General features: G+C 38.5%; 1 protein-coding gene and 1 long non-coding RNA gene across 2 annotated transcripts in view; one reads left to right on the top strand and one right to left on the bottom strand.

Annotated features, from left to right (window-relative positions):
- The window catches only part of FREM2 (FRAS1 related extracellular matrix 2), a 166,135-nt gene that overhangs the window by 24,498 nt on the left and 116,056 nt on the right, over positions 1-25,581 (top strand). The gene's annotated exons all lie outside the window — the stretch shown is intronic.
- LOC140616394 (uncharacterized) lies at positions 21,541-22,907 on the bottom strand. Its single transcript, XR_012016889.1, has 2 exons — positions 22,818-22,907; positions 21,541-22,575 (listed from the first exon to the last, which is right to left on the bottom strand). It is a non-coding gene; the product is annotated as an uncharacterized lncRNA (long non-coding RNA).

Here is a 25,581-nt window from a genome sequence, read left to right as displayed (position 1 = left end):
GCTCAGCGGTTTGGCGCCTGCCTTTGGCCCAGGGCGTGATCCTGGGGTCCTGGGATCGAGTCCCACGTCAGGCTCCCGGCATGGAGCCTGCTTCTTCCTCTGCCTGTGTCTCTGCCTCTCTCTGTCCTTCTGTCTATCATGAATAAATAAATAAAATCTTTTAAAAAAATCACACATAGGTGTATATAAACATATGCTTTTCCAATATTCTTTGTGTAGACTTTTATGGTGATATCAAACTCTATCTTGCTTATTATAAAGTGGAGTTTCTTTTTCTATGCATATGGATATGTTTCTAGTTCAGAGATCTAGCTTTTAGGCATTTTAGCATTTGCAGATGCTGAAATTTCTTTGACTTACTTATTCTAATATGTACACTAAATCTTACTGATTTATGTTAAGACACTGTTGAGAATGAAATGAATTTATGCCCTATCTTATTTTTTTTAAGATTTTATTTATTTATTCATGAGAGAGAGAGAGAGGCAGAGGGAGACACAGGCTCCATAGAGGGAGCCTGACATAGGTCTCCATCCTGGGTCTCCAGGATCACACCCTGGGCTGAAGGTGGCACTAAACCACTGAGCCACCCGGGCTGCCCTATACCCTATCTTAATAGACTCATTCTTTCCCCTTCTGCAACATGACTTTGACAAAACTGAGACAACCACCAGCCATTTCCCTGCACATCCTCATGTCCAAGCCCACCTCAAGTCTGTACATGATAAAAGTCAACATTCATAAAAAAGGCACCAAGTCAATTAAAACATTGATATCTATTGCATTTAATTTGGGAGAAAAGTAACACTGTAAGGGATAAAATGGATTATTAAAGCATTTTATATTGGAGATTTTCCTAAATAAATGATGTTGCTAAATGATGTGATAAAGTAAAAATGTCAGAAATAAGTCCTTTTTTTTCAAGATGTCCATCTTTAAATCGATTTTCACCTGCTTGACTAAAATATTCACTGTACAAATGTATGTAGTGAATGTGGTGAAGACCATCCATTATAGTCTTCAGAATGATAGATACCATATAGCATTTGATTTTGAGATTTCAGAGAAAGCTTTGTCCTTTAAAAGAAAATTCCTAGGGTGCCTAGGTGACTCAGTCCATTATGCATCCAACTCTAGATTTTGGTTCAGGCCGTGATCTTAGGGGTGTGAGATGGAGCCCTGCTTTGGGCTCTGCGCTGCACATGGAGCCTGCCTAAGATTCTCTCTGTTTAGAAAAAGAAAGAAAGAAACAAAAGAGGAAAAAAAGAAAGAAGACAGAAAGAAAGAACAATGGAAGGAAGGAAGGAAAGAAAGAAGGAAAGAAAGAAAGAAATTCGCAGTTTCAATGTGTTGATCAAATAAATCACCAGTTCATGATATTCATGTGCAGATTGTTTTAAAAAGTCTTACCACTTACTAAAAAATTAAAAATCATCATTTTAGAGTTTTTAAAGCAGTTTTTTCTATAAAAAAACTGAAGTGAACTGAATCCATGTAATTTCAAATTAAAAAGAGCATTTAACACTTTACTATTACTGTTCACAAAAAAATTGACAGTAACCACAAACAGTTTTAAATACAGTGGCTTGGGACACCTGGGTGGCTCAGCAGTTGAGCATCTGCCTTTGGCTCAGAGCGTGATCCTGGAGCCCCGGGATCGAGTCCCACATCGGGCTCCGCACAGGGAGCCTGCTTCTCCCTCTGCTTGTGTCTCTGCCTCTCTCTCTGTGTCTCTCATCAATAAATAAATAAAACCTTAAAAACAATAAAAATAAAAAAATACAGTGGCTTACCCGTGAATTTCTGAAACTGACTTAAGGAATCAGTTCATCATCTGGAGTGGGATCCTAGTAGATTCCTATTTGGGAACCAGTTTTATTTTTTATTTTATTTTATTTTTTAAAATTTTTTTTAAATTTTTAAAATTTTTTTTGTTTTTTTTTTTGGGGGGGGACCAGTTTTATACTTTAATAAGTTAGTAACACTTTCCTGCAGTGAACTCCAAAATTGACCTTTTAAACAATAATATAAAAAAGGTTGGAAATATTTCTTTAAATTCTGAATTACTTCTGGATGGCAACTTAATTTGACACGTAATTCTTACTGTAGTCAGGGTACTTTATCAGACACCGTTCTTCTGTTGTCCTCATTTCTCTTAATGGTAGGTCTGTCCTCTCAGTCATCTGCACATCTTCTAGCTTTCCTCCCCCATCCTCCACCTAACCAGTCCTCACAATTGGCTGTTTTCCATTTGCATATTCTCACTGGACCCTTTCGGTGGGCATCTTTTGAGTACTGGGAATTGCTGAATTTTTCCAGTCGTTTCTAACTGATGACCCCTCTCTCATCTCCCCAACTGCGAGTTTCTCCTGAACAAAATACTTCACAGAGGAAGTCTTTGCATTTGTAATTTAATGGGATTTGGAGTTCACCCTGGATTTGGACTCAGAAAACTCAGTTCTCAGCTTTGCCACCTGTTACCAGAGTGATAGCATGCAAGTCAGTTAAGCTTTGTTAAGCTTCAAGTCCCTTAATCCTGTTTTCCCACCTGTAAAAATGAGAACATAATTTTGATGTAGCAGTCTCTCAGCAGTGTTTACAGACTACGTGACACAAGGAAGGTGGGCATAGAAGGTAATGAATCTGTGATATATACTATTATTATTGATTTATCTTTCCTTGGCATCATTTTTTTATCACTGACCTGCTCAAACCTTCCATTTTCTTCCTTTATCTACTGACTAGATTGTGCTGTAGGTAATGCGATTACAGCAGCTACTGTATGGCCTCAACCAACTCCTCCTCTTGTATCTCTTCCTACTTACCTATACTCCCCCAATGGATTTCTTACCATTATACCTACTTACAATCTTCCCAATCAACACATTTATTCATGTTATCCCTCTTTTAAGGTATGATTTCATGTTTTTCTATTTATCTTTAAAGATTGACTGACTGATTTTAGTGGGGCGAGGGAGAGGGAGAAAGAGAATCTCAAGCCAACTCCTGCTAGGCATGGAGCCCCATGCAGGACTCCATCTCACGAGCCTGGGATAATAACCTGAGCCGAAACCAAGAATAGGACATTTAACCAACTAAGCCAGTCAGGTGCCCTGCTCTACTTATCTTTAAAGGACCACTCATGTCTTAATTTCTGTGCAACTTGTCAGATCACTCTACCTCAAAGCAAGCTCTTCTTCCCCTGTTTAGACCAATGATTCTCAACTATGGGCGATTTTGTCCCTGAGAAGATATTTGGCAGCATTTGGAGACATTTTTTGACTTACTACATTGGAGTGGAGGAAATACTACTGGCATCTAGTGGGCAGAGAAGCTAGAGCTGCTGCTAAACATCCTACAATGCACAGAACAGCCTCCTACAGCGAAGAGCTGTCTAGTCTAAAATGTCAGTAGTCCCACCGGTGAAAAACTCTGGTGTCTACTATCATAGAATTTAATATAATCCTCTAGACAACAAGATTTAGCAGAAGAGTCTATAAAAGTCTAATAGCCCTAATTAGTTTCTAGATCCTAATCTAATTTTTAAAATCTACTAACAATTACTTCTAAAGGACCAAGTTGTTTTTTTTTTTAATAGAAGGCATTTGTTTTCCACAAAATTGTTCTATTTAAATGTCCATAATGCCCCTGCTAATGGCTTAGAGACATTTACATTTCAAGATCCATGGTATTGTAGAGAGAATGCAGGATCTAGAGTCTAGAGAACGAGTTTAAATCCTATCTTGGCCGTGTAGTTTCCATAACTTTGGTCAAACCTCTTATTTTTCCAACTCTGCAGCTTCCCATGTATGGATAAAAATACCTTTTGCATTAAGGTAGATTAATATAACCTTAGTCTAAACTTAACTTAAGTAATATCACAAAGTTTGTTGTAAACTAGGAAGTGCTACATGAATATAAATTTTAACTGAAAATAATTTATGCTTAGAATTTTTGAGTTCCAAAGTTACATACTAAATTAAGAATTGATTTAAGTCAGAGTATGAAGAAGAGGGGGGAATGATTTCTTTTAAAATAGTTTAAGGGGACATTGAAGAGATGAGACCTTTTTCTTCTTTTCTTATCCTGATGAACTGGAGTGAAAAAGGTTTCTAAGAAAACCAAAAACAAGCTCTTTCTACATGATTGGATATTTGTAAGCCTCCTTTTCTTGCTCATGTCAGAAAGCCATTATGAATCTTCCTGTGATCCATTCTATTAGCAGTTTGTATAATATGCTTTGCTATTTTCAAACAAAAATGATACGTAAGTGAAATAACTCAGACTGAGAAAGATAGCTATCATATGATTTCACTCATATGTGGAATCTAAAAAACAAAACAAACGAATAAACAAAAAGCAGAATCAAACATATAAATACAGAGAACAAACTGATGGTTGCCAGAGGGAGTGGGATACGGGGAGGGGGGAGAGCAAAACAGGTCAAAGGGAGTGGGAGATAGAGGCTTCCAGTTGCAGAATGAGTAAGCCATGAGAATAAAAGGCACAGCAGAGAGTATGTAGCCAATGATGTTGTAAACATGTTGTGGTGAGCAAAGCATGAGATAATAGACTTGTCCAATCACTATGTTGTAAACCTGAAACTAATGTAACATTGTGTGTCAACCATATTCACATTTTTAAAAAATTTAATTAGAAAAGTATATGTATAAGCAAAATTCTTACCAGCCTGCTTCCAGCTGCTTCTATACTGCAAAACCATTAGGAAACATCTTCAGGGTTCCAAATCATCAACACAGCATATTTTCATTATAAGCTTTCTTTTGTACCTTACTTCTCCTTCTCCTTTCATCACACCTATTCCCACCTCATTGGCCCAGGAATCCTATCTGCTCTTTCTTATCTTCCCTACAAATGCCTGAGTGCATGTGCGTGTGCACACGTACACACACGTATGCACATACATATGCGCACAAGTTTTAATTAGATTCTCTATTTATTTGTTCCCAATGTGTGCATCCAGGTAAAGAGAAATTTTGTTGTAATGACTCTAAATACCTTAAGTTTGGGACGACAACCAAAGTGTGGAAGTAGGAGAAAGATATGAATAGATAGGCTAGCTATGATGTGCTGCCTGCAATTAACCTAAACTGTCATGTCATGATAATCTTCCTGTATCTTCTTGTCGGTAGAAGTATTCAAGTCAACTAAATGGCCATTGTCAAGGGTGTTAAAACTAATTATTAGATAGGGTGAGGCTGGATTAGATATTAATTCTGAATTTCTGGGATTCAATCTTCACTTGAGAAAATGATCTTTCAGGTAAAGATTGCTAAATCCTTATCTTGATAAATATATAGAAAGTTAAGAGCTTTTCCTTAAAAACATTTTCATTTTACTACCTAAAAGACTAGTACTGTGAGTTTTCATCAATAGGATTTACTTAAGATTTTCTTTTTGCACAGGTATGCATATTCATTAAAGGAAAATTCATGAATGTAGAACTAAAAATAACAGAAATTATCATAATCTCACTAACCAGGGAAAATCATGATGAGCATTTAGCTGTGTATCTTTCCATATCATGTGCTTTACCAAAAAAAAAAAAAAAAAAAAGGCATCATTCAACATTCCTAGTCTGATTCTTGGCTTTCACATTTCATGCCATGTTTTGGACATCTTTCTAAAACAATAGAGATCTACAATGTTTTTTTAATGATGCCTTTATATCCCAGTGTATAATTATATTCCATAATTTATTTGAATAATTGCAGACATTTTAAAAGGTCTATATTTTTAAAGATGAGTTATTAAATGACTTCAATGCAATTAACATGACTAATTATGGCACCCTTGTTCTAGAGTGAAAAGATATTTTTGGATCCATCTACATTCTCCCTTCCACTGCTAACAGGTGGAATCAAGCAGCATTCTTATTGCTTTGAAGAGTTGATGAGACCAATACCCCCTTTGGCATTCCTTTTCCCTCTTAGTGTTAATGGAAAGAAAGTATGGGTGTAATGATCTTTTGAACTTTGAATTCCTGGCATGCTTATACAGAGCATCTACTAGCTCAGAAGTAATTTTACATCCTTCAGTGATAAGCTGTACATAAACAGAGTTTCCTTTTAATATTTGCTAATGGCTCTTGTTCTACCAGTTTCTCTCCCTTTCCTTTTAGTATTAAAAAATCACACTAATACATTTAAGAGATAATTTTATAAAAATTATTAGACAATTATCTGTTAATTATATACCCTCAATGTAGCTATCACTGCAAGATTTATGGTGGCAGTTTGGTAGTGGGCCAGCAGAATGAAAGAAGAGGTAAGGAATAGTATGTACTGAATACTTTCTATGTGACAAGAAATTTACCCAAGTCAACTCATTGAATTGTTATAAGAACAATCGGTGATTTCTATTACCTCCATGTATTTAGGAAGAAAGTGAAACTCAAAGAATTGAAGTAAATTTCTCTAAGTTACTATATTAATTTCCTGTTGCTGCTAGTGACTTAAAACAACTCAAATTTATTATCTTAGAGTTTGGAGGTCAGGATTCTAAAATGGGTCTGACTGAGCTAAAATCAAAGTGTAGACATGGTTATGTTACTCTGGAAGCTCTAGAGGAGAATGTGTATTCTTGCCATGCTGACCTTCTGCCTCACTCTTCCACCTCAAAGGATCTTTGTGGTGATATTGGCCTCAGTCAGATATTCCAGGACAATCTCCCCATGTCACCGTTAGCTCATGTCACCCTTAATTTAATATGCAATCTTAACTTCCCTTATCACATAAACTAGCATATTCATAGATTGTGGGGATTAGGTTGTAGATTCTTTGGCGAGCCATTATTCTGCCTGTTTGTAGGGAATCATCCTATTTGTAGGAAATAAGCCAAGTGATGAGTCAGGTCCAGGTTTGTCCACATGTTGGCAGAATTCAAGGGACACAGCTAGGTCCTCCCATGCAAAAATATCTACCCTACTGCCTGCCATACTGTCTGAAATTGCATCATTAGAATTAGTTTCTTTGAGGTTCATATGCAAAAGTCATCAAGAATTTCTAGGAGGTGCTCAAAACAAGATTTATCAGCAGCTTCCTGAGTACACAGGAAGTAAGGGAAAAGGATAATAAAGAAGGTCATTAAAAGGGAAAGAGTAATGATGCTAATTTTCTTTCTAGCCTATTACATCATTTGGCCCACAGCTAGTCTTAGTGGTAGGATTTCCCCGTTACTTAAGGATACATGGCATGTACAAACAGCATTGTAATTTTCTTTGATGTATTTTCTGTATCATTAATCTGTATTTACTATAATCTTGTTGATACTTGATGGTTTAAAGAAAATCATCTGGCCCACCATCACTTATAATTGAGATGGAAGTTTATCTGCAGAGATTGACATTGAATGATGCCAATTCAATTGAACAAAATTTTGCTAAATTCTTAGCATGGGCAAGCTACATTGCTTAAAGCTATAGGGTTTATGTATGTTCCAGTAGATTCTAGCTGTGTCTCTAATCTGACATGCAAAATCCTAAGTTTATAAAATCAGACCAGAGTGGTCTAGATAAATTAAAGAAAAAAGTTGCCTGAGCCATGCCCTGATACATGTAGGTACCTGAGGATGCCTGAGTGGCTCAGTGGTTGAGCCACCTGCCTTTGGCTCAGGGTGTGATCCCAGGATCCCACATCGTGCTCAATGCGGAGAGCCTGCTCCTCCCTCTGCCTATGTTTCTTCTGAATAAATAAATAATATCTTTAAAAAATTAGGTACCTGGACCCAGACAGGATTTCTGAGCCTGAGCTCAGAATAGGTAACAGTAGATTTCCAGCCCAGAGCCTGAGGGGCAAAAATTTGAAATCCTCAGTTTGAACTGAATTGCCAGTTGAAGATGCTAAGAAGTATTTTGCAAATAATTAGGCAAAATGACAGATGCTAAAGAAACCAGGAAGGGGCAACCATTCAAAAGGGAGGAAGAAAGGCTATATCTGTACATGGGACCTCTTGACCCCACTGGCATGAGGAGGGAGATAGATGTTAGGGTATCCAGAATTTGGGAGTCCAGAAAAAGGAGTCCTATTTCTAAGATGTATTCTTCGTCTCCACAGTATGGATGGTGTACTATTAAGAGTGTCTTTAAAAGTGGAAGTAGTTGGAGGGGGATACCTGGGTGGCTCAGTGCTTTAGTGCCTGCCTTTGGCCCAGGGCGTGATCCTGGAGTCCCGGGATCGAGTCCCACATCGGGCTCCCTGCATGGAGCCTGCTTCTCCCTCTGCCTGTGTCTCTGCCTCTGTGTGTGTGTGTGTGTGTGTGTGTGTGTGTGTGTGTCTATGAATAAATAAATAAAGTCTTTAAAAAAAAGTGGAAGTAGTTGGAGATATTTTTGATCATGGCTTGCGATGAAAACAGGTGCTAGTTATCACGTGTTTGATAGGTCCAGAAGAAAAACAAATTCTTACTGGCCGACGGTATGTATGAATGAAGTCCAGAATGTCCCAAGATCCTGAGGAAAGTGAAATAAACTTGACAAAACATCAGAAGAAAGAGAGTAATGGAGAACATAGGCAGGGACAGGAAGAGTGAGAAAGAGCAACCCCAAAGGACCGCCGTGGATGGAGATGGCACACTAGAAGGGGAGCAGGGATGGCCCGGGGAGCCCCCTGGGGTGGGAAGAAGGAACGCCAGCCAAAGAGCTTCATAGTGAGTGGGTGCATTTGTCGTGTGACAGCGGCAAGCTGATCCGTAGGGCAGAACAGTCCCGTGACCCATAACCAAGCCGAATGCAGGTGTATCGAAGATGACATCTGCTGATATTTGTCCAAAAGGCAGTTAAATAACACTCTTATGAAGAAGGAGTGGTTGGCTAGGCGACACATATTCAAGCCATAAAATATCCACAGATTGTGAAGCTTCAGGGGAAAAAGTGTTAGCTGTTGCATGACTCTTATTTCCAAGGCTAGCCTAGCTCTTTATATTTAGCACCAGTGAACCCTATTATTTTGATGAAAGTTCCCAAACTTTATTCAAAGTAACATAAATTAAGTAATATTTTACACTTGCATTTTAGTGGAATAAATACAAGTCTATTATCTCTTACGGTTTCAAAAGCTACTAGTGCCAGAAAATGAAGTCCTGAAAATAGTTTGAAGATGATGGATAGTTTCCCTCCTGTAGATTACATATAGCTTTAGAGAGAATAAATTATCAACTCTGGTCAGATTTTTTAAAAGATTTTATTTATTTATTCATGACAGACACAGAGAGAAAGGCAGGGATCTAGGCAGAGGGAGAAGCAGGCTCTCTGCAGGGAGACCAATGTGGGACCCTGGGATCACAACCTGAGCCAAAGGCAGATGCTCAACTGCTGGGCCACCCAAGGTGTCCCTGACTCTGGTCAGATTTTAAAAATGGGTGGGGGGTGGGAGGTTAGAAATCCAGTCCAGGAATCTGAATCTCTGGAGCTGGGAGATATATGTATATATATATATATATATATATATACATATATCTCCCTCAAGCAGCCAAGATTAAGAAACACTGATTTAGAAAAAGTAGATTCAAAATCCTGCCTGAAATTCTGACCTCTTTTTTTTTTTTTCCTTGCTTAACTGACTAAGCTAAGTCTATATTGTTTGAGCAGTGGCTCCCACATTTTAGCATGCATCAAAATAACCTGGAGGGCTTGTTAAAACACAGATTAATGGACCCAACCCCCGGAGTTTGTGATTCAGTAGGTCTAGGGTAGGGCTCAGGCAGTGTCATTTTGAGAACCTCTGCTTTAAAAAGATGATCTAAAGAAAATTAAACAGAGTTTATAACTGGTAATATTTTTCCCTCCTAACTCCTGTTGAATTGACCTCAGAGATTCAGTCTATGACCCAGAGTTAATATCAAACATAAGATTTCAAGTGCTTTATATTAGTCATTTCTGACAATCTGTTGAAGAGGTTTGCAAAAAATTTTAGCTGAATGTTGACATTTTAAGCTTTGAAGTATTTAAAACATAGCTGGAGATACCCTGGGGTGCGGGGGGAGGCACCACAGTCAATTTGTTTATTCATCCTAAATGAGTTATCATCTCTCTCTGGCACATAGTAAATGCGCACTGTGGAGAGCTTGTGAACACATGCATACATTTTTTTCAAACTTAAAAGAAGAAATATTTGAGAATACTAAATTAAATTATGATTACCTGAAATCCCTTCCCTGCTCCTACTTACATGAAGACAGTTTCCATTGTTAGCTTTTGGTGAATTGGGGTAAGGAATGGGAAGGAAAAACTTTTGATTAAGAAATGTGTGGAAAGGGATCCCTGGGTGGTGCAGCGGTTTGGTACCTGCCTTTGGCCTGGGGCGCGATACTGGAGACCCGGGATCGAATCCCATGTCAGGCTCCCTGCATGGAGCCTGCTTCTCCCTCTGTCTGTGTCTCTGCCTCTCTGTCTCTCTCTGTGTGACTATCATGAATAAATAAAAAAAATCTTAAAAAAAAAAAAAAAGAAATGTGTGGAAAGGATTCTTCGACTCCTTGTTGTGTGTGAGCTGTGATGTAATTGTACCTTCACTGTCTTCTAAATAGAACTTTAGTAACAACTACTATTTACTGGGCTCTTTCTAAATCTATGTATTGAGCTCTTCTCAACTGAGGTTCCATGAGGGGATTAATCCCTAATGCCTAAAAGCATCCATTGTATGAAATGAATGGACTTCCTTAGCATGCATGTGCAACAGTTCTAGCTATGTACCACTCTGAGAGAATTGAGAAAAATAATCATTCACATCTTTTCTTGTAGGACTGGAACCCAGGCATTCACTCCAAGCACTTTGTAGTGAATAGCTTACTTAATTCTCACAAGTGTCCTATAAGTAGAGTCTATTACTTACCTCCATGTTTACAAGTGAGAAGACTGAGATACAATTAAGTAACTTGTTCAAGGTCATATAGTAAGTAGTAGAGGCAATATGCAAGCCAAGGGTAGCAGAACCCATGTTCTTATTTGCTCTACCAACACTGTGTTTGTTATAATTCTAATGTTTCTGGAGTTAGGCTTGTATTTCTTTGAGATTTATTTACTGGTGAGTCAGATGATGCAGTGTGGCTAGGCTCAAGGATTGTCCTTTTGCTTGCCAGTCCTTCTGTCCTATGTGTTATATAGTATCTAGAACTAGTTTGTGTTGGGTAGTGGGAGGTATAGTAAGAAGGAACGGCCATCAGATGGAAAGTCAGCCCTGCTTAGAGTAGGGAACCAAACTCTACTGAATGTTTACTATGAGCCTTATGCATTATCTCACTTCGTTTTCATGAGAACATTCTAGGATAAAATATTTTATAGTTTAAAGATGTAGAGGGATCCCTGGGTGGCGCAGCGGTTTGGCGCCTGCCTTTGGCCCAGGGCGCGATCCCGGAGACCTGTGATCGAGTCCCACATCGGGCTCCCGGTGCATGGAGCCTGCTTCTCCCTCTGCCTGTGTCTCTGCCTCTCTCTCTCTCTCTCTCTCTGTGACTATCATAAATAAATAAAAATTAAAAAAAAAATACCTTACTTACCTAAAATTAAAAAAAAAAAAAGATGTAGAGATTCAGAAAGATAAAGTAATTTAACCAAGACCCCATGGCAAACATGTGACAATTAGAATTTACACTAGAGATAGAGTACTGGAATCCACCAACCAATAGCTATGAAGCAGTTTAGTTTAGTTTAGTTTTTATTTAAACAGAAGGAAATTATTTTCTCACAATTTTGGTGGGAACTCTGAGGTCAGGGTGCCAATCACTTTGGTTCCTGGTGAGAGTTCTCTGCTTGGACTGCAGATAGCCTGATTCTCACTATGTCCTCACATGGCCTCAGGGCATGAGCATAAAGACCGAAGGAGATCTCTCTTCCTGCCCTGATAAAGCCACTAATTCTGTCAAGAGGGCCCCACTCTCATGACCTCATCTAACCCCAACCTTCTCTTAAAGGCCCCATCTCCAAATATCATCACACTAGGGGTTAGGGCTTCAACATAGGAATGAGAAGAGGGAACAAATCTTCAGTCCACAATAGAGAGTTCCTATGAAATAACTCTCCCAGGAATCTGTAGCATGGCAGGTTGCTTATGGAGAACTCTGGGACTTTGGTTCCAGTCATCATTATTTTTTTCTTGAAGATGCAGCAAATATTATGCATCCTTTTGGATATTCCTGTATGCATGGGAGAGACCCAGGAAAAGTGAGTAACTCCCAATATAGTTTTTTATGTAACATACACTTTATCCTTATGATAGTATTACTCACTTGTGTCCTCCACTCACTTGTGTCCTCCAGGGCCTTTCTTTCGAAAGTGATAAAAGAAAATTGAAATTCCCTTAAGCCAAAAATAAATGTATTTGGTCAACCTGGAGAGGCCAGCTTCATGGGTGATTAGATATGACGTCATGATGACCAGGAGTCTTGCTGCTTCTCAGTTTGGCTCAGCTCACCTTTGTTGGTTGACTGGGAGGGAGCAGTCTCTCCCCCACCAGCAGCAAGGCCCCAGATGCCAGAGCATCAAAAATATAGTCACTACCGTTCTGGAGGTATAAATTTGTAAATGGCATCTATCATGTGTGCAGTGGCAGGGGGACTGGTGGAGGGTTGTTAAATGGTTGAGATGCCCTCAGTAAATGCTGGAAAAGGCAACCAAAAGAGAGGTTGGAAAATATTTTTTTTCTTTTTCTTTTTTCTTTTCCCTTCACTAGTCAAGATCATGGTCATGGGGAGCTCAAAGAAATCGCAGCTGCTTCCCCATACCCTATCCTATTGCCCAAACCGTTCTTGTGTGATGTTTCAGTATAGGCATATGATTGTGGGTGGAGGAAATAAAAATATTTACCCATTACGCATGTAACGAACTTACAGCTGTTGCTGCACCTTAATTTGGAATCTGATAGATGTTTCTAAAAGAGTTAAGTGGTAGTTGAGTTAATCGGTAAAACGTCTGCCAAGTTGCTGGGTATTTTAATTAAAATAGTTGAAAAGAAAGGTGGTAATTGTCAGGCCTGACAAAGTAAGATTCTTGACTGACTTTAATTAAGGTGCAGAGACGGTATTGTTTCAGTTCCCCAAAGCTTATTAGAGGTGGTTTTTATGCCTTAGATATAATTTCAACTGTTCTCACCTGGAAATTTTCATCTATTGCACCAAAGCAACTCTAAATCGTAGGTATTTAGATTTTAGATTTGAGTCTAAGATATAGAAATCTTTATTATATCATTAATGTAAGTAATTGTAAAAGAACCGCTCTTGGTAATGTATTGTTCTTTTTATTTATTTTAAATGCTTTAAAAAATGGAGAGCAACACTGCACTTTTCAAATGCATTTGAAAACTTTTATAGCTAAAGTATTTCAGGCTGAGGACAGGGACCGTGTTTGCTCACCATTTTACCTGGCACCTTGCGTAGCTCTTGACACAGAGTAAGCCATCAATAAAGTCTAGTGCATAAATGTATAAATGGACACCAAACAAACCGCAATGGCAGCAATTATCTGTGTATGTAATAAATATTGCCATGTTCTCCTCCTTTCTGCACTGCAAAGCATCTCAATCATCTTTCTTCAGACCTGTTTTGCTTCTGCCAATAGTATTTCATAATTTTAGTGGGTAATTTTATGATGGAAAAAACAATTCAAACTCGTAGTAGCTGATCTGACTAAATTGTGTACAGAGAGGAACTTGCTTTAATCTGTGGGATTGTGGACTGGTGTGACTTGGAGAAGGTAAGCAGGTGTGGTGTGTGTGCTAGGGTAGGCATCAGTGGACTTCTAATATATCTTGTGAAGTGTGGTGGCTAGGGTAGATTAGCTGTGTGCCTCTGGGTTTGGAACCCACCTCTCCAATCTTCTGTATTGCTTACTTGGCATTAAAATCTGTTAATGCTGTACTAAGATAAATGTGAAGTCTGGGTAAGATTGCTCTTAGGAAAAAAGTGTATGTATAATATAAAATTTAGGCTGTAGGACCTGGCTTTTCCCTTGGTTTAGAAATTTCAGGAGAACTATATCTCAAAATACCAGATCTCCTCTCAAGGCTGCAGACAATCAGGCTGTCAGTCAATCGCCACCTTCAGTGGTTTAGAGAACTACCATTTAGCTCCAGGAGAGGGAAGAGAAGGTCCATGTTTCTTCAAGAAGCTGTTGGTCCTCTACTTACATTTTTGGTTTTAGTTTTGTGATTTTGATGGCTAAGTTCAAAGTCCCCTGTGGCTCGAAAAGAAATAGCAGCATGAAAGGCAAAAATTATCAGTGAAAAGCAGCTGTTTCAGATTCCCACGCACCATGGCCTGTGCCCCATTAGCTCATTCTAGGCACACGCCCCTAAACCTAAGCTCTCCTGGCATTTCCAGAACCAGTTGGATATTAAGGATTTTTAACAAGATCTTTATATTTGAGTCTTTTTTGTAGAGCTGTGAAACTTTACCTAATTCTTGGTTTTGTGTCCTCAATAACTTTTTATTGCAATTGCCACCTATTAATTGGGTTTTCTTTTGACTGGCTGTTCACCTTCCGCCAGCGGGCAGCCCTTGTCCATGAGAACGTGGGTGGTGCTGCAGGGCCTGGGGGGCAGCAGGAGCCACAGGAGCTCACGGCTGACATTGCCATGTCCCAATCTCCACAAGGGAAGGGTGAATGTTTCTCAGTAACTACTCAGCAAAATAGGGGTTTTCATATGTGTAATCCGCCATTCATGGGGAAACGTGTTTCATGAAACACTTGTAAGACACTTGTTTTCCAATTCTGAGGCATTCATGGTTTTACCTTAGGAACGAACTCAAAGGGAAATGTTTATTTGACTCTTTTTTTTTTTAATTTTTATTTATTTATGATAGTCACACAGGGAGAGAGAGAGAGAGAGAGAGAGAGAGAGAGGCAGAGACACGGGCAGAGGGAGAAGCAGGCTCCATGCACCGGGAGCCCGATGTGGGATTCGATCCCGGGTCTCCAGGATCGCGCCCCAGGCCAAAGGCAGGCGCCAAACCGCTGCGCCACCCAGGGATCCCGACTCTCTTTTTTTTTTTTTTAATTATTATTTTGTTGACCTTCAACTTTCAGTTGAAAGTTACTATTAAAGCAGCAGTGATGGGTGCTATTCCCGGTTCTGCAGTGGTTTACTTTGTCTACTAAGTGGTTTACTTTCAAACCTCATTACACATAACGTTACTAAAAGAGTTAACATCACACACTAAAAGATATTTTACTCTTTTCCATTAACACTGTTGTATGAACAATGTTTTATGAAATGTTAAGTTGTCTTTTTGTCCTGTAGATTGCAGTAGCTGTTATATAATTGTTTTATTGGCAAGTCTTCAGATCTTTTTTTTCCTCTAGAAAACCCTCAGACCATGTGTCATTCTTCCACATTCTGAATATTATAATGCTGTGGCTGTTCTATAGAAAGATTACTTGCAGGTGTGTGTCTTGAAAATAACCTCTCGTGTTTGTGTGTTTATGTGGGTTCTAAGAGACAAGATAAGCTCTGGAAGCTTCATTGTGTACCTACACGTGACTGTGTATCTGGGTTCCACGGGCAGGTGGTATGGAATCCTGCTCTTAGATGGGGTGGCTGAAAGCTAAAGATTCCTGAACCCCACTAGCTGTTTATGTACCACATCTGTACTTCAGAGAGGTGGTATCTTCTAACACTGCATTTCTTGTGGTTGTGCTGTTACTGGTATAAAGTCAAGTGCCTTCAATGCTGAAGGCTCAGAAATTTTTCTTAAACTGATTTCATGTCCTATGCAAGTGTTTTCTACAACCTGCATAACCAGTACTTTGTAAAACTTGTTTACGCTTCAATTGTACATAGTGTTTTTTAAAGAAATATATAGTATTTTTATTTAGGTACCTCCAAACTTGAGTTCGTCTGTGTGAAGCATTGTGAAACGATAGATTTCTCTTTTGAGTATCATTACGGTTGTACAAAGGTTCCACTGGTTCTATTTTTCTACTGTTACTGATAAGCATGTAGCACTGACTTTATCCTACACATAGTTGGCATTTCAAATAAATGGCTTGTATAGAAAAAAAAAAAAAGCTATTAACTCAAAACAAGTTAATTCAAACTCGTTGTATGAACATGGCTTAGGAAAAGGTAGTTATACACCAGTAACATTGCCAAAACTTCAGGTAAGTCATACTTAACCTTACAAACATATTTTGGACATGATGTTGGCCCATTTCTTAGATGAAGAAAGTGAGTTTTAGGATATACTTAAATTCACATAAATAGTTCATGGTATGTTCAGACCCAGAATCCTCAGATAAGCTTTGCTCTGGTGGGCACATGATACATTATCTTTTTTTCTACCTAGTGGCATTCTGAGTCTCTGATAATGACCAGGTTTCGTTTTTGGCAGGACTACCATCTTCACCAAGCAGGGCTAGTACTATAGGCATGAATATACAATGAGCATGAGCTCTCATGTTCTCCATTTGGGTTATTCAGAAGGCCATGTAACAGGGAACAAAAGCTTTGTGATTTAGAAAGAACATCCGCAAAGACTCCCCACCCTTTCATGTCTACGAATGTATTTTGCAGAACGCTCAGCTCATGAGATGCTCCATAGTCTCATAGTCAGATATATTTAGAAAGTGATGCTTACTTTATCTTCATCCCAAAGAGTCACACAAGTTTAAGAGTTCTGAAGAAAATAAAGCTTTAACTCAGAATTTCCTGTACTCATTTGATCACAGACATTTTCTTTTTCAGGGAATACCAATTAGCATACTGATCAGAATATGTTCTTCCAAAGAACTCATGAATGCACACTATGCACACTATGGGATCGACTGATGAATTTTTTTGTGCATATGGTACCTTTCTTCTGCTGATTATTTATCAGATGGTACCAAGAATTTGTAGGTCATCCTTGAAATGTACTGCCACATCATTGTCCAAAAAGAATGTGAATTTGTCACAGTTTCAGAAGTATAATAGCATATAATTTTCATTATACCAACACCACCAGGATTGTGATTTTTTTTAATTTTTTATGCTTGCCCTCTCTTATTTTTTATATTTATGTTTATATTAGTTTCAGGTGCACAGTATAGTAATTCAGTAGTTCCATACATCCACCCGGTGCTCATCATGACAAGTGCATGTCTTAATTGCCATCATCTGTTCACCCATCCTCCACCTACCTCCCCTCTGGTAAACCATCAGTGTGTTCTCTGCAGTTAACAGTGTTTCTTACTTTGTCTCTCTCCTCTCTTTTTCCTTTTGCTTGTTTACTTTGTTTCTTAAATTCCACAGGAGCGAAATCATGGTATTTGATTTCCTCTGAAGTATCTCGCTTAGCATTATACTCTCTAGCTCCACCCATATTATTGCAAATGGCAAGATTCCATTCTTTGCCATAGCTGAATAATATTCCTATATATGTATATATATCATCACATCTTCTTTATCTGTTCATCTACCACTGGACACTCGGGCTGCTTCTATGAGATTATAATTTTTAGATTATTTTAATGATCACTAAATTCTTGATCAAACTAGGATTTGGGCTACTTTTATTTCCAGCATCTTCAGTCTTACAAAAGGACTTAGATTAAGTCTTAGTCAATTCTATATACCAAAGAATTCTTCAAAAGCCCTGCACTCACTTGTGCGTGATATATTACTACAAAATACTGTATGTGTGATACATGGACGAGGCTTGCTTTAGATCTCTGCCTAAGTGTTACTGTGGACTCGTTCATCACTAGGAGTTTAACATTTATGGTCAAACAGTGGTTAATATTTTTTTCAAAGGTGCCTAGTTACAGAGTATTTAAAATTGTGTTTCATATAATGAATTAGCACTATCAGGAGGAATGATAGTCTAGATGCAGTCTGGCAGTAAACATCAAGTATCTTATGTTGGCTAACTATGGTTTTATACAGATTTGTTAAGTGATAAAACAGAGGAAACAGAACAAAGTTACAAGTCTATGAAGTAGATAAATAAAGAGGAGCAACTCTACCCCCTGCTCAAATTATTAGGATAGTTATTTAGGAATGATAGAGGCAAGTAAAGTCATGATGGACAAGAGTTTAGAAAGAGTATAAGGACACTGCCATTGTTCATTAAGCCAGGATTCCATTGCTGTGCACATCTCAGAGCAGACCTGGGCCCAGGTGCAATGTAAAAAGGTTTTTGCTAGAACTGGCATTTTTCAGTTTTCTCTTGTACTGTCTCAGTATGCTTATGATGGATTTGTCTTCTTAAAAAAGGAGGAGATGGATTTGTATACATTTAATGGATAAAGGGTATTTATAAAGGGTATTCTTTTTTGCTTATAAAGTGATTCTCTCTGCTAATTGTTATTCAGTGGTAAAAATGCAAATGGAACATAAGAACTTACTATATGGACTATAGTGATTATAGTGATTAATAAAGGGCAGGTGATTAATGAAGGCACTTGTGTGATGGAGGGATTTCTGTGCACTTTTGCTTTTCTATCAGTGTGAATCATATCTTATTCTGGGAGAAAGGAATGCTGGATTGCTGGAGATTCTCATTAAGACTTGGCACTTTCTTGGAAAAAGTTGCAAGAAGAAAGTAAAAGAATTATATTTGGCCTATTCCTCAGGCAGCTCACCCTCACTCCCCACCCTCCCCCAAACCCATTATTTGGACCTATGTGTTTTGCGATGTATTCAGAGCTTCCCTTACAAGGCTAGAACACTTTTATGGAACTGTGCTTTGTCATCTAGATAAGGCTTCTCACTTTCATTTTATAGGTGCTGCAGGTAAGATGAGAGAAATAGCCAGAAATATTATTGTTTGTTTATTTTATAAATTTCAAAGACAAGATTTTTCAAGTTTTAAAGTCTAGGGGGTATCTGGCCAGTTCAGTCAGTAGAGCACAAGACTCTTGATCTTCGGGTTGTATGTTCAAGCCTCACGTTAGGTATAGAGAGTACTTAAAGTCTCTAAAAAAATTAATTAGGGTCTAAAATCTCCCTCAAGTACATCAAAATGTCTATGAAAGTCTTATGAAACTCAATTTTTCTGAAGTTTTTCTTCTCCACAGTTATCTTGTCTTTGCTGGAGAAATGCTAATGCTTCTATGAATACCATCTAAATTAAAAGAATCCATACTTTTCTTCCTGAATTTAAATTCAAACGCAAGACTCAAAGCTTAGCATTCAATTTCAATTTTTTTAACAGTGCTCCATTCAAAATCTTATATTAAAGTACTCTCCATAAAGGTGACAAGAAACAAAAAAGTTTCAAGAAGGCTTTGAGAAGTCTATATTAACTTCTAGAAATTGTAGCCACTGAGTAAATAAAGAATTTCTGCTTAACTGATTTTATTTTACTCAGTAACTAGGTATGAAACAAGAAAATTATAATGACTAAAACAAAGTAAATAATTAAAAACTATTCTTAGATAAATTGGCTTTAAAGACAGTATATAGGTGTTACTGGAGTGGGTATGGGGTGTCCTGGAAATTATACGATGACAGTGAAAAGTAGCCAAGCAGCAAGCTCTCTGTTGGATGCCTTAGCTTGACAGGGACCTTTTTTTTCCCAAAAAAGTCTTTTTAAAATTTTATTTAAATTCGACTAATTAACATACAATGTATTATTGGCTTCAGAGGTAGAGGTTGGTGATTCACCAGTCTTAATGTAATACCCAGTGCTCATTACATCTATATCACATGCCCTCCTTATTGTGGATCACCCAGTTACCCCATGCCCCTACCCCCCTCCCCTCCAGTGACCTTCAGATCGTTTCCTATGATCCCTTATCATTATCTGCAGAGGTCATGTGGACTGTGTAATCCATTATCTAGCCAGGATAGTTTTGAGGAGAAAGAGAGCACCAACCACACTGAAAACCAAGACAACTGATATAAACCAGAATAGTCCTAGACAAGTAAAAAAGAATGGTCAACAGAATATGCATTCTGACAAGAGGAGAAGAAAACTCATCAACAATCACATGTCATCATTATTTTGTTGTTGTTGTTCAAGGCCTGGGAAGCAACTCTGAAAAAACAGGCCAGCTCTCCTGAAGCTTACCCATATTACCAGCTGCAAAATAAAACATCTTCCCAGAACAGAGTGATCTATAAATAGTTGACGTCAGTCAAGCAGCTATTACTGTTCAGGTCCATAAGCTGTATGTGTATATATATACATTTATATATAATATAAATATTATATATTTATATATACATATATATATAAATACATTTATATGAACAGAAATTGCTGTGAATGTGGAAACATCAGTACTGTGTATTCATTATAATATGTGATTTATTTTCACCTCATAAACTAATTTAGCTATCAAAGCCATGTTTTCAAAGTATACTGTCAATTCAAAGTGTCTGTTGAATTCCTGATGTGTGTAAGGCTTTATGCTAGACTACTAGGTTCTATGTCGTGATTCAGAGATCACCATGACCAGGCCCCTGCTGAGAAGATATGGGGGGAAAAACTGACCCTGGAGCCAGACAGACCAGGTTCAAATTCCACAATGTATGTGCAGTGCCTCTAGCTCTGCAGACCTTCTAAAATATCACTGAAGCACGCCAGTAGAACTGATGGAGTTGGAAGTTCAGAAAGGAAGAAATCATTGAAGCAAGAGTGATAAGGGTAGTTAACAGGGGAATATGAAGGAGGCTTCATCGTAGTACTTGAGTTACTTACACAAAGGCTGGCAGCAGATGACAGAGAGGAAAACTGTTCACCAGCTGCCACAGTCATCCAGCATAGAGCAAGGTGTCTCAAGGTCTAGACTACAATGTGGGAGTCAAAGAGGAAAAAGGTTTTTAAGAGATGGCAGTAGACCTACCATCTTCTGTGGGGCCCTAAGGAGTAGGGAATAGATCAGCCCCTCTTTTTCATATTGTGGAGAGTAGATATTAGGTACAGAACAGCCTCTGTTGGAGAGGACACTAAGGACAGCGGTTTTTTTCTGAGGATGGGCAGATTCAACACAGACAAGATAACGGGAGACCACAGAAAAGCTCACAGAAACATGTGCCTGTACTAGAACAGGAATAAAAAAAGCACAACACATTTTATGAAATCCTACTCCTCCTTAGCATCTCCAGTAAACACACATTTTTTAAAAATTCTGTTCCTTCAGTTAAAATGTTGAGTCCCACTCACTGATATGATTTCATTAAACACTGATGGAATGTATTAGGAAAACAGCAGAGGATTCTTCTTGTAATAAAACAAAGGAGTTTTTAAGAATCTATAATCCACAAGTACCTGCAGCAAGGGATTGAAACAGAGGCATAATATCATTCTTCAGTTCAAATTCCTTTCTTTTGCTTTATTGTTTTAACATTTTTTGGACAAAATACCGCTGATACATATCTTCTGGAATCACAAGCTTCCATTTGACAGATTGTATGATATAGAATTACCTTTAATGTTGAAATACTAATAAAAATGAATCTTCTAGTCTCAAAGAAGTAACCCACTTAAATAAATATTTAGGAAGCCAAATGAATACATTAACAGATATAAGTTAATGCAAGGAAAGCAATCACGTAATAAAATAGATCACCTTATGATTAGCCACTTATGGTTTTATTTTAAAAAGCCATTTTCAAGTAAACAAACCAAGTAAAATTAATGTGTCCTAAAGAGGTTTTGATTTATAAAAATAGAGTGTGTATTTTTTTTTTTTTTACAATAATCACAGTTACTGAGCTTTTGGTATCCAGCATGCATTTTTTAGTCTGGCAAGAGGAATAGGCTAATATGAGAAAGGAGAGGTTTGATGAAAATTGTAGGAAGAAATGTATTTGTCTTGCAACTATGAAGCCTTTTATGTATATAACCAGTTAAAAGATTTTTCTTCAGTTGAAGTCTTGTGTGATTAAATTATTGTTTGTGCATATTGTATAACAGCAGTTCTCAGGTTTTTTGGATCTGGAACCTCTATCACTCTGAAAAACTTGTTAAGGACCTCAAAAAGCTTTTGTTAGGGATATATCTATTGATATGTACCATAGTTTAAGCTGAGAAGACTTTTATGTATTCATGTATTAATTCATTTAACTGTATACTCATTTAACTATAACAATAATGAACCTATAACATACTACAATTTTATCAAAAATAACTGTGTTCTTAGTGAGAGGAGTAGCATTGCTATATACATTTTTAGCTGTCTATTTAATGTCTTCATAGAAGACAGCTGGATTCTTATATCTGATTCTCCATTTGATCTGCGGTGATATGTCATTTTGGTTGAAGTATACTAAGAAAACCTACTACTCACTACTTTCCTTTTTATGAAGAAGTCAATTCCCTTCACCCTATATAGTTGTTAGAAACTGAGACCACCATTATGTATAAAATGTTAATCCCTTTAATCCAAATGTGCCCTTTAGTTTAGAAATTACATGGTCCAATTTAGGTAAGTGGGGACTTAGGACAGCAGCATCCACCCGCAGCAATGGCTGTGTTTGCAAGTTCATTAAAGGAGGGTGTTGGGGCAGCCCCGGTGGCGGTGGCGCAGCGGTTTAGCGCCGCCTGCAGCCCAGGGCCTGATCCTGGAGACCCGGGATCGAGTCCCACGTCGGGCTTCCTGCATGGGGCCTGCTTCGCCCTCTGCCTGGGTCTCTGCCTCTAAATAAATAAATAAATAAATAAATAAATAAATAAATAAATCTTAAAAAAAAAATAAAGGAGGGAGTTAACGTGCTCTTTTTGGTGGTTTTCTCTGATTATACCTGTGGGAAAAAAAATAACCATTCCTTTGCCATTTCATTTTCAGTTTTTATTCTTAGTGCACCAAAAAGTGCATTTATCGGAATAGTAATCGTCATCACAGCGACAAATTGTAGAAAAAGCTTTGAAAAACTGCTTACCCACGGACTGCTTAGGACGCTGCAGTTGTCGCCAAACGGCTTAACACACGATTGCGAAGAGTCCAGAACTGTTTCTGTCATTTGGGGGGGTGGGGGGGGCTCCTAGCTGAGTTCGCAGTGTCAGAAACTGCTCAGTTGCGGTGAGCTCGGGTGGGGGCTGGCGGGGGGCAGGGGAGCCGTGCACCTGTGCACCCCCCCCCAGTCTGGACAGCCGTCCCCGCCGCTATTTCTAGGCGATGAGGGTGGGGAAGCAGGGTTTTGCTCACCAGCCCCTCTCACAGAGGTGCTGTGGCCTCGTGTGCAAATTGGCAGAACAGGGCGCCAGAGCGTGGCTCCCAGGGGCCGCCCGCAGCCCCGCCGCAGCCCCGCCCGCCCCGCGGAGAGCGCCCCGCTCTGTGCCGCCAAGCTTTCCTTCGCCCCAGAGCTCACTTAACGATACAAGAGACCTCGAACCTTGAAAAGATAATTTTTAACTGGAAAGTAACCTATTCGTAAAGAATGATTTTTAGCAAGTGGCCTTAATTGGCTTAGGCTTCCTGGCCTTGGGGTGCTAGGAAATTGTTTCAAAAGGAAACCGTGGGCCGCACAGCAGATGGCTGGAAACAGCTGGAGAGACCGTGTGAAGGGAGGCTTTTTGGAAGCTTCGTGATTGTATTCACTGGTACGTCTTCGAAACTGCCGTCTGTAACCAGAGTTAGAAAGAAAAAAAAAGGCACTTATAATTTATCAGAATAGTTTCTGTGATTTCAACACATAAAACCTGTCTGATGCTTTACAATGAAATATTTCCATTTTTTACATCCTTTGCCCAAATGTTTAAGACAGTATGTTCTCTAATGTTAGGTAGGCAACGTGATATTATACAGGAAGCCTGTTCTGAACACGTGGCTTAGGGAACAAAGAGACCCATAGATTCTTGGTTACACCTCAACCATTAGGAAGACAAAGCTTAGAATAACTGATCATTCTTAGTTTAAATAATGAAAAACCACCACAGAGAGAACGTTATGTTGATGTTAAAAACCAACATATTTCCTTTTGATAGAAATCCCATTAACCAATGGATAGTGTTAACTCTCAGCAGAAGATATACAGATGGGTAGCTTACATATGAGCTGTTTAGTTTTGTTCCTACTTCCTTATTTCCTTTTTATTTGTCTTCTCTCTAACCGCTTACTTTTAGTAGCCTCTGTATTTGGTAGTCTCTCTGGCTGAAATGTCCATACTCTCTTCTTTATTTAAACTAAGTCCTCTTTGTCTTTGAAGATTTGGCTTTAGCATATCTTCTTTAGTGACTCATGTGAAACAACTTCTTTCTGTTCCCTCTGCCACAAGAGTCCTGAATGAGTGTGTGTGTGGGTGTGTATGTGGGTGTGTGTACCAAAGGTGGGTATTTTAGTTGTTGGTGTTCCTGGCCATCTCCCCTTGGGGATTATGTCTCCTTCATCTGTTCATCTTCTACCCCTAATGCAGCTCTTGCATATCAAGGATTTTCAAGGTTTGTTGAATAAATGAATAAAAGAACGAACAGATTTAGCTTTTGAACCATTAGGAACTCAAAAAGGTCTCTAAACAGCTGTTATTTTAATACTAGATGGATGGAATGTACGTGATTTTATTATTTAGATTTTTAGCAGTTAAAAACAGGATCAAACAAATCTAAAGGAAAAAATAAAATATTATATTTTTCTCAAATGTCTATGGCAAAGTGCAAGTTGCCGGAGATTATCTAGCATTCATGAGACTACAGGAAAACTTTGTTTTGGTATGTGGACTACATACCAGTTCTGACCTATAATTTGAAAACTGGAATTAATAGTAAATTAAAGCAACTCCCAAGAAATTTCTAAGATAGCAGAATATAGCAGCAAAGGAAACAGCATAGATCAGTGTTCGGTGTATAATTGATATTCACTAAATATTAGAGTGGAACGCATCATGTTTCTGGGCCAGAACTTTGTGTTTTAGGGAACAGTTGGCATGGAGGCACCAGGCAAATGAGTCTGGACTGTAAGATGACAAATTATGAAGGTTCTTGCATGTCATTCTAAGGTTTTAGACTTTATCCTCAAGGTAATAGGGAGTTAGTGAGGGATTTTCTAATGGAAATGGTATAATATAGAGTAGCACTTTAGGAAGATTATCAGGAAATTAAGGGTGGATGGCAGATAGAAGAGTGTGAAATGGGGGACAGATACGTCGGGTAGAAAGCTATTGCAGAAAGATTATGTGGGGCTGAAATGAGAAAGTTGCTGTGGCAAAGAAAAGGAAGGATGGATTCCAAAGATGTTTAGGGCTTGGCTGATTAGATATGGAAGTAAATGAGTGGCAGAAGCTAGCACAACTCATATTCTGCTTTGGTAGCTGAGAGGACGAGAGCACTCTTTCCTACAATATAGAACATAACAGGAGAAACATCTTTGTGGGAAAAAATTATGAGTTCAGCTTTGGACGTATGTGAGTTCCAAGTGCCTTATAGGACATCAAGGCAGACGTGCAGCGGAAGGTGCATGATCTCCCTCTGGAACTGATGAATGTGAATTGGATGAATCAACAGATTTCAAAGTAATTGGAGTCAAATAGGAGCTGGAGCCATGAGAATGGATCAAGATAAGTCAGACACAGAATGTAAGACCAGCAGACTGCTAAGCATAGAACCATGGAGAGGAGAGTAGCTAAGGAATCTCTGGAGAAAGAGAAGCTCATGAAGAGCTTGAGACCCATGAGACATCCAGAGAGCTTGGAAACAAACAAACCCTAGAGT

This window comes from Canis lupus, chromosome 24, assembly GCF_048164855.1.
Source record: "Canis lupus baileyi chromosome 24, mCanLup2.hap1, whole genome shotgun sequence".
NCBI lineage: Eukaryota > Metazoa > Chordata > Mammalia > Carnivora > Canidae > Canis > Canis lupus.
Note: the sequence above shows the minus strand (reverse complement) of the source record. Positions and strands in the feature narration are given on the sequence as shown.